General features: G+C 30.2%; 2 protein-coding genes across 2 annotated transcripts in view; one reads left to right on the top strand and one right to left on the bottom strand.

Annotated features, from left to right (window-relative positions):
- Positions 1–15,044, bottom strand: part of LOC139376666 (mitochondrial glutamate carrier 1-like) — a 273,532-nt gene that overhangs the window by 90,651 nt on the left and 167,837 nt on the right. The gene's annotated exons all lie outside the window — the stretch shown is intronic.
- LOC139376660 (von Willebrand factor) overlaps positions 1–15,044 on the top strand; it is a 228,581-nt gene that overhangs the window by 179,890 nt on the left and 33,647 nt on the right. The window lies entirely within an intron of this gene.

The following is a 15,044-nucleotide window of genomic DNA, read 5'->3' as shown; positions in this document are numbered from 1 at the left end:
TACATTACACACATTATACACACTACACACACTATACATTACACACATTATACATTACACACATTATACATTACACATACTATACATTACACACACTATACATTACACACACCATACATTACACACATTATACATTACACACATTATACACACTACACACACTGTACATTACACACATTATACATTACACACACTATAAACACTATACATTACACACATTATACATTACACACATTATACATTACACACACTATACATTACACACAGTATACATTACACACAGTATACATTACACACACTACACATTACACACATTATACATCACACACACTATACATTACACACACTATACATTAAACACACTATACACTACACACATTATACATTACACACACTATACATTACACACACTATAAACACTATACATTACACACACTATACACTACACATTACACACACTATACATTACACACATTATACACTACACACACTATACATTACACACACTAGACATTACACAAACTATACATTACACACACTATAAAATAAACACATTATACATTACACACACAATACATTACACACACTATACATTACACACACTATACACTACACACACTATACACTACACACACTATACACTACACACACTATACACTACACATTACACACACTATACATTACACACATTATACACTACACACACTATACATTACACACACTATACATTACACACACTATACATTATACATCATACATTATACATTACACACACTATACATTATACATCATACATTATACATTACACACACTATACATTATACATTACACACATTATACATTACACACACTATACATTATACATTACACACATTTTACATTACACGCACTATACATTATACATCATACATTACACACACTATACATTATACATCATACATTATACATTGCACACACTATACATTATACATCATACATTATACATTACACTCACTATACATTATACATCATACATTATACATTACACACACTATGCATTATACATTACACACATTATACATTACACACACTATACATTATACATTACACGCACTATACATTATACATCATACATTACACACACTATACATTACACACACTATACACTACACACATTATACATTACACACACTATACATTATACATCATACATTATACATTACACACACTATACATTATACATTACACACATTATACATTACACACACTATACATTATACATTACACACATTTTACATTACACGCACTATACATTATACATCATACACTACACACACTATACATTACACACACTATACATTACACACACTATACACTACACACACTATACATTACACACACTATACACTACACACACTATACACTACACACACTATACATTACACACACTATACATTACACACACTATACACGACACACACTATACACTACACACACTATACATTACACACATTATACACTACACACACTATACATTACACACACTATAAATTATACATTACACACACTATACATTACACACATTATACACTACACACACTATACATTACACACATTATACACTACACACACTATACACACACATTATACACACTACACACACTATACATTATACATTACACACATTATACACTACACACACTATACATTACACACATTATACACTACACACATTATACACACACATTATACACACTACACACACTATACACTATACATTACACACATTATACATTAAACACACTAAACACATTATACACACTACACACACTATACACTATACATTACACACTATACATTACACACATTATACATTACACACATTATACACACTACACACACTGTACATTACACACACTATACATTACACACATTATACATTACACACATTATACACACTACACACACTATACATTACACACATTATACATTACACACATTATACATTACACATACTATACATTACACACACTATACATTACACACACTATACATTACACACATTATACATTACACACATTATACACACTACACACACTGTACATTACACACATTATACATTACACACATTATACATTACACACACTATAAACACTATACATTACACACATTATACATTACACACACTATACATTACACACACTATACATTACACACAGTATACATTACACACAGTATAAATTACACACACTACACATTACACACATTATACACTACACACACTACACATTACACACATTATACATCACACACACTATACATTACACACACTATACATTAAACACACTATACACTACACACATTATACATTACACACACTATACATTACACACACTATAAACACTATACATTACACACACTATACACTACACATTACACACACTATACATTACACACATTATACACTACACACACTATACATTACACACACTAGACATTACACAAACTATACATTACACACACTATAAATTAAACACATTATACATTACACACACAATACATTACACACACTATACATTACACACACTATACACTACACACACTATACACTACACATTACACACACTATACATTACACACATTATACACTACACACACTATACATTACACACACTATACATTACACACACTATACATTACACACACTATACATTGCACACACTATACATTACACACACTTTACATTACACACACTTTACATTAAACACACTATACATTACACACACTATACATTACACACATTATACATTACACACACTATACATTACACACACTATACATTACACACACTATACATTACACACATTATACATTACACACACTATACATTACACACATTATACACTGCACGCACTATACATTACACACACTTTACATTACACACACTATACATTACACACACTATACATTACACACACTATACATTACACACATTAGACATTACACACACTATACATTACACACTATACACACTATATACATGATACATTACACACATTATACATTACACACATTATACATTACACACTATACACACTATACATTACACACACTATACATTACACACATTATACATTACACACATTAGACATTACACACACTATACATTACACACACTATACATTACACACTATACACACTCTACTATACACACATTATACACTACACACACTATACACACACATTATACACACTACACACACTATACACTATACATTACACACATTATACATTAAACACACTACACACATTATACACACTACACACACTATACACTATACATTACACACTATACATTACACACATTATACATTACACACATTATACACACTACACACACTGTACATTACACACACTATACATTACACACATTATACATTACACACATTATACACACTACACACACTATACATTACACACATTATACATTACACACATTATACATTACACATACTATACATTACACACACTATACATTACACACACCATACATTACACACATTATACATTACACACATTATACACACTACACACACTGTACATTACACACATTATACATTACACACATTATACATTACACACACTATAAACACTATACATTACACACATTATACATTACACACATTATACATTACACACACTATACATTACACACAGTATACATTACACACAGTATACATTACACACAGTATAAATTACACACACTACACATTACACACATTATACATCACACACACTATACATTACACACACTATACATTAAACACACTATACACTACACACATTATACATTACACACACTATACATTACACACACTATAAACACTATACATTACACACACTATACACTACACATTACACACACTATACATTACACACATTATACACTACACACACTATACATTACACACACTAGACATTACACAAACTATACATTACACACACTATAAAATAAACACATTATACATTACACACACAATACATTACACACACTATACATTACACACACTATACACTACACACACTATACACTACACACACTATACACTACACATTACACACACTATACATTACACACATTATACACTACACACACTATACATTACACACACTATACATTACACACACTATACATTACACACACTATACATTACACACACTATACATTGCACACACAATACATTACACACACTATACATTACACACACTTTACATTACACACACTATACATTACACACACTATACATTACACACACTATACATTACACACATTATACATTACACACACTATACATTACACACACTATACATTACACACATTATACACTACACACACTATACATTACACACATTATACATTACACACACTATACATTACACACATTATACACTGCACACACTATACATTACTCACACTTTACATTACACACACTATACATTACACACACTATACACTACACACACTATACATTGCACACACTATACATTACACGCATGATATATTACACACACTATACATTACACACACTATACATTACACTCATTATACATTACACACACTATACATTACACACATTATACATTACACACTATAAACACTATACATTACACACATTATACATTACACACACTATACATTACACACACTGTACATTACACACTCTATACATTACACACACTATACATGACACACACTATACATTACACACATTATACATTACACACACTATAAACACTATACATTACACAAATTATACATTACACACACTATACATTACACACAGTATAAATTACACACAGTATAAATTACACACACTATACACTACACACACTATACATTACACACACTACACATTACACACATTATACACTAACACACTGTACATTACACACTATGCATTACAAACTATACACACTATACATCACATACACTATACACTACACACACTATACATTACACACACTACACATTACACACAGTATACATTACACACAGTATACATTACACACAGTATACATTACACACATTATACGTTACACACGCCATACATTACACACACTATACATTATACACACTATACACATTATACATTACACACACTATACATTACACACACTATACATTACACACATTATACACATTATACATTACACACATTATACACATTATACATTACACACACTATACATTATACATTACACACATTATACATTGCACACACTATACATTATACATCATACATTATACATTACACACACTATACATTATACATCATACATTATACATTACACACACTATACATTATACATTACACACATTATACATTACACACACTATACATTATACATTACACACATTATACATTACACACACTATACATTATACATTACACGCACTATACATTATACATCATACATTACACACACTATACATTACACACACTATACATTACACACACTATACACTACACACATTATACATTACACACACTATACATTATACATCATACATTATACATTACACACACTATACATTATACATTACACACATTATACATTACACACACTATACATTATACATTACACACATAATACATTACACGCACTATACATTATACATCATACACTACACACACTATACATTACACACACTATACATTACACACACTATACACTACACACACTATACATTACACACACTATACACTACACACACTATACACTACACACACTATACATTACACAAACTATACATTACACACACTATACACGACACACACTATACACTACACACACTATACATTACACACATTATACAGTACACACACTATACATTACACACACTATACATTATACATTACACACACTATACATTACACACATTATACACTACACACACTATACACACACATTATACACACTACACACACTATACATTATACATTACACACATTATACACTACACACACTATACATTACACACATTATACACACACATTATACACACTACACACACTATACACTATACATTACACACATTATACATTAAACACACTACACACATTATACACACTACACACACTATACACTATACATTACACACTATACATTACACACATTATACATTACACACATTATACACACTACACACACTGTACATTACACACACTATACATTACAGACATTATACATTACACACATTATACACACTACACACACTATACATTACACACATTATACATTACACACATTATACATTACACATACTATACATTACACACACTATACATTACACACACTATACATTACACTAACTATACATTACACACATTATACATTACACACATTATACACACTACACACACTGTACATTACACACTTTATACATTACACACATTATACATTACACACTATACATTACACACATTACACACACTATAAACACTATACATTACACACATTATACACTACACACACTATACATTACACACACTAGACATTACACAAACTATACATTACACACACTATAAAATAAACACATTATACATTACACACACAATACATTACACACACTATACATTACACACACTATACACTACACACACTATACACTACACACACTATACACTACACATTATACACTACACACACTAAACATTACACACACTATACATTACACACACTATACATTACACACACTATACATTACACACACTATACATTGCACACACAATACATTACACACACTATACATTACACACACTTTACATTACACACACTATACATTACACACACTATACATTACACACATTATACATTACACACACTATACATTACACACACTATACATTACACACATTATACACTACAAACACTATACATTACACACATTATACATTACACACACTATACATTACACACATTATACACTGCACACACTATACATTACTCACACTTTACATTACACACACTATACATTACACACACTATACACTACACACACTATACATTGCACACACTATACATTACACGCATGATATATTACACACACTATACATTACACACACTATACATTACACTCATTATACATTACACACACTATACATTACACACATTATACATTACACACTATAAACACTATACATTACACACATTATACATTACACACACAATACATTACACACACTATACATTACACACACTATACACTACACATTACACACACTATACATTACACACATTATACACTACACACACTATACATTACACACACTAGACATTACACAAACTATACATTACACACACTATAAATTAAACACATTATACATTACACACACAATACATTACACACACTATACATTACACACACTATACACTACACACACTATACACTACACATTACACACACTATACATTACACACATTATACACTACACACACTATACATTACACACACTATACATTGCACACACTATACATTACACACACTTTACATTACACACACTTTACATTAAACACACTATACATTACACACACTATACATTACACACATTATACATTACACACATTATACATTACACACTATACACACTATACATTACACACACTATACATTACACACATTATACATTACACACATTAGACATTACACACACTATACATTACACACACTATACATTACACACACTATACATTACACACACTATACATTACACACACTATACATTACACACATTATACATTACACACACTATACATTACACACATTATACACTGCACACACTATACATTACACACACTTTACATTACACACACTATACATTACACACACTATACATTACACACACTATACATTACACACATTAGACATTACACACACTATACATTACACACTATACACACTATATACATGATACATTACACACATTATACATTACACACATTATACATTACACACTATACACACTATACATTACACACACTATACATTACACACATTATACATTACACACATTAGACATTACACACACTATACATTACACACACTATACATTACACACTATACACACTCTACATTACACACATTATACACTACACACACTATACACACACATTATACACACTACACACACTATACATTATACATTACACACATTATACACTACACACACTATACGTTACACACATTATACACTACACACATTATACACACACATTATACACACTACACACACTATACACTATACATTACACACATTATACATTAAACACACTACACACATTATACACACTACACACACTATACACTATACATTACACACTATACATTACACACCTTATACATTACACACATTATACACACTACACACACTGTACATTACACACACTATACATTACACACATTATACATTACACACATTATACACACTACACACACTATACATTACACACATTATACATTACACACATTATACATTACACATACTATACATTACACACACACTATACATTACACACACCATACATTACACACATTATACATTACACACATTATACACACTACACACACTGTACATTACACACATTATACATTACACACATTATACATTACACACACTATAAACACTATACATTACACACATTATACATTACACACATTATACATTACACACACTATACATTACACACAGTATACATTACACACAGTATAAATTACACACACTACACATTACACACATTATACATCACACACACTATACATTACACACACTATACATTAAACACACTATACACTACACACATTATACATTACACACACTATACATTACACACACTATAAACACTATACATTACACACACTATACACTACACATTACACACACTATACATTACACACATTATACACTACACACACTATACATTACACACACTAGACATTACACAAACTATACATTACACACACTATAAAATAAACACATTATACATTACACACACAATACATTACACACACTATACATTACACACACTATACACTACACACACTATACACTACACACACTATACACTACACATTACACACACTATACATTACACACATTATACACTACACACACTATACATTACACACACTATACATTACACACACTATACATTACACACACTATACATTGCACACACAATACATTACACACACTATACATTACACACACTTTACATTACACACACTTTACATTACACACACTATACATTACACACACTATACATTACACACACTATACATTACACACATTATACATTACACACACTATACATTACACACACTATACATTACACACATTATACACTACACACACTATACATTACACACATTATACATTACACACACTATACATTACACACATTATACACTGCACACACTATACATTACTCACACTTTACATTACACACACTATACATTACACACACTATACACTACACACACTATATTTTGCACACACTATACATTACACGCATGATATATTACACACACTATACATTACACACACTATACATTACACTCATTATACATTACACACACTATACATTACACACATTATAAATTACACACTATAAACACTATACATTACACACATTATACATTACACACACTATACATTACACACACTGTACATTACACACTCTATACATTACACACACTATACATGACACACATTATACATTACACACACTATAAACACTATACATTACACAAATTATACATTACACACACTATACATTACACACAGTATAAATTACACACACTATACACTACACACACTATACATTACACACACTACACATTACACACATTATACACTAACACACTGTACATTACACACTATGCATTACAAACTATACACACTATACATCACATACACTATACACTACACACACTATACATTACACACACTACACATTACACACAGTATACATTACACACAGTATACATTACACACATTATACGTTACACACGCCATACATTACACACACTATACATTATACACACTATACACATTATACATTACACACACTATACATTACACACACTATACATTACACACACTATACATTACACACATTATACATTATACATTACACACATTATACACATTATACATTACACACATTATACATTACACACACTATACATTATACATTACACACATTATACATTGCACACACTATACATTATACATCATACATTATACATTACACACACTATACATTATACATCATACATTATACATTACACACACTATACATTATACATTACACACATTATACATTACACACACTATACATTATACATTACACGCACTATACATTATACATCATACATTACACACACTATACATTACACACACTATACATTACACACACTATACACTACACACATTATACATTACACACACTATACATTATACATCATACATTATACATTACACACACTATACATTATACATTACACACATTATACATTACACACACTATACATTATACATTACACACATAATACATTACACGCACTATACATTATACATCATACACTACACACACTATACATTACACACACTATACATTACACACACTATACACTACACACACTATACATTACACACACTATACACTACACACACTATACACTACACACACTATACATTACACAAACTATACATTACACACACTATACACGACACACACTATACACTACACACACTATACATTACACACATTATACAGTACACACACTATACATTACACACACTATACATTATACATTACACACACTATACATTACACACATTATACACTACACACACTATACACACACATTATACACACTACACACACTATACATTATACATTACACACATTATACACTACACACACTATACATTACACACATTATACACACACATTATACACACTACACACACTATACACTATACATTACACACATTATACATTAAACACACTACACACATTATACACACTACACACACTATACACTATACATTACACACTATACATTACACACATTATACATTACACACATTATACACACTACACACACTCTACATTACACACACTATACATTACAGACATTATACATTACACACATTATACACACTACACACACTATACATTACACACATTATACATTACACACATTATACATTACACATACTATACATTACACACACTATACATTACACACACTATACATTACACTAACTATACATTACACACATTATACATTACACACATTATACACACTACACACACTGTACATTACACACTTTATACATTACACACATTATACATTACACACTATACATTACACACATTACACACACTATAAACACTATACATTACACACATTATACATTACACACATTATACATTACACACACTATACATTACACACAGTATACATTACACACAGTATAAATTACACACACTACACATTACACACATTATACATCACACACACTATACATTACACACACTATACATTAAACACACTATACACTACACACATTATACATTACACACACTATACATTACACACACTATAAACACTATACATTACACACACTATACACTACACATTACACACACTATACATTACACACATTATACACTACACACACTATACATTACACACACTAGACATTACACAAACTATACATTACACACACTATAAAATAAACACATTATACATTACACACACAATACATTACACACACTATACATTACACAAACTATACACTACACACACTATACACTACACACACTATACACTACACATTACACACACTATACATTACACACATTATACACTACACACACTAAACATTACACACACTATACATTACACACACTATACATTACACACACTATACATTACACACACTATACATTACACACACTATACATTGCACACACAATACATTACACACACTATACATTACACACACTTTACATTACACACACTATACATTACACACACTATACATTACACACACTATACATTACACACATTATACATTACACACACTATACATTACACACACTATACATTACACACATTATACACTACACAAACTATACATTACACACATTATACATTACACACACTATACATTACACACATTATACACTGCACACACTATACATTACTCACACTTTACATTACACACACTATACATTACACACACTATACACTACACACACTATACATTGCACACACTATACATTACACGCATGATATATTACACACACTATACATTACACACACTATACATTACACTCATTATACATTGCACACACTATACATTACACACATTATACATTACACACTATAAACACTATACATTACACACATTATACATTACACACACTATACATTACACACACTGTACATTACACACTCTATACATTACACACACTATACATGACACACACTATACATTACACACATTATACATTACACACACTATAAACACTATACATTACACAAATTATACATTACACACACTATACATTACACACAGTATAAATTACACACAGTATAAATTACACACACTATACACTACACACACTATACATTACACACACTACACATTACACACATTATACACTAACACACTGTACATTACACACTATGCATTACAAACTATACACACTATACATCACATACACTATACACTACACACACTATACATTACACACACTACACATTACACACAGTATACATTACACACAGTATACATTACACACATTATACGTTACACACGCCATACATTACACACACTATACATTATACACACTATACACATTATACACACTATACATTACACACACTATACATTACACACACTATACATTACACACATTATACACATTATACATTACACACATTATACACATTATACATTACACACATTATACATTACACACACTATACATTATACATTACACACATTATACATTGCACACACTATACATTATACATCATACATTATACATTACACACACTATACATTATACATCATACATTATACATTACACACACTATACATTATACATTACACACATTATACATTACACACACTATACATTATACATTACACACATTATACATTACACACACTATGCATTATACATTACACGCACTATACATTATACATCATACATTACACACACTATACATTACACACACTATACATTACACACACTATACACTACACACATTATACATTACACACACTATACATTATACATCATACATTATACATTACACACACTATACATTATACATTACACACATTATACATTACACACACTATACATTATACATTACACACATAATACATTACACGCACTATACATTATACATCATACACTACACACACTATACATTACACACACTATACATTACACACACTATACACTACACACACTATACATTACACACACTATACACTACACACACTATACACTACACACACTATACATTACACAAACTATACATTACACACACTATACACGACACACACTATACACTACACACACTATACATTACACACATTATACAGTACACACACTATACATTACACACACTATACATTATACATTACACACACTATACATTACACACATTATACACTACACACACTATACACACACATTATACACACTACACACACTATACATTATACATTACACACATTATACACTACACACACTATACATTACACACATTATACACACACATTATACACACTACACACACTATACACTATACATTACACACATTATACATTAAACACACTACACACATTATACACACTACACACACTATACACTATACATTACACACTATACATTACACACATTATACATTACACACATTATACACACTACACACACTGTACATTACACACACTATACATTACAGACATTATACATTACACACATTATACACACTACACACACTATACATTACACACATTATACATTACACACATTATACATTACACATACTATACATTACACACACTATACATTACACACACTATACATTACACTAACTATACATTACACACATTATACATTACACACATTATACACACTACACACACTGTACATTACACACTTTATACATTACACACATTATACATTACACACTATACATTACACACATTATACACACTATACACACTATACATTACACACACTATACATTACACACATTATACATTACACACACTATACATTACACACACTATACATTACACACACTATACACACTATACATTACATACACTATACATTACACACATTATTCATTACACACACTATACATTACACACGCTATACATTACACACATTATACATTACACACACTATAAACACTATACATTACACACATTATACATTACACACATTATACATTACACACACTATACATTACACACAGTATACATTACACACAGTATAAATTACACACACTACACATTACACACATTATACACTACACGCACTGTACATTACACACTATGCATTACACACCCTACACACTATACATTACATACACTATACATTACACACATTATACATCACACACACTATACATTACACATTATACATCACATACATTATACATTACACACACTATACATTACACACATTATACATTGAACACACTTTACATTACACGCACTATACATTACACACACTTTACATTACACACACTATACATTACACACACTATACATTACACACTATACACACTATATATTACACACACTATACACACCATAAACACTATACATTACATAAATCTATACATTATACACTATAAACACTATACATTACACACACTATACACATTCTCATTACATACACTATACATTACACACTATACACACTATACATTACACACACTATACATTATACAC

The sequence above is a fragment of the Oncorhynchus clarkii genome, chromosome 2 (genome assembly GCF_045791955.1).
Source record: "Oncorhynchus clarkii lewisi isolate Uvic-CL-2024 chromosome 2, UVic_Ocla_1.0, whole genome shotgun sequence".
In the NCBI taxonomy this organism is placed as follows: Eukaryota; Metazoa; Chordata; class Actinopteri; order Salmoniformes; family Salmonidae; genus Oncorhynchus; species Oncorhynchus clarkii.
Note: the sequence above shows the minus strand (reverse complement) of the source record. Positions and strands in the feature narration are given on the sequence as shown.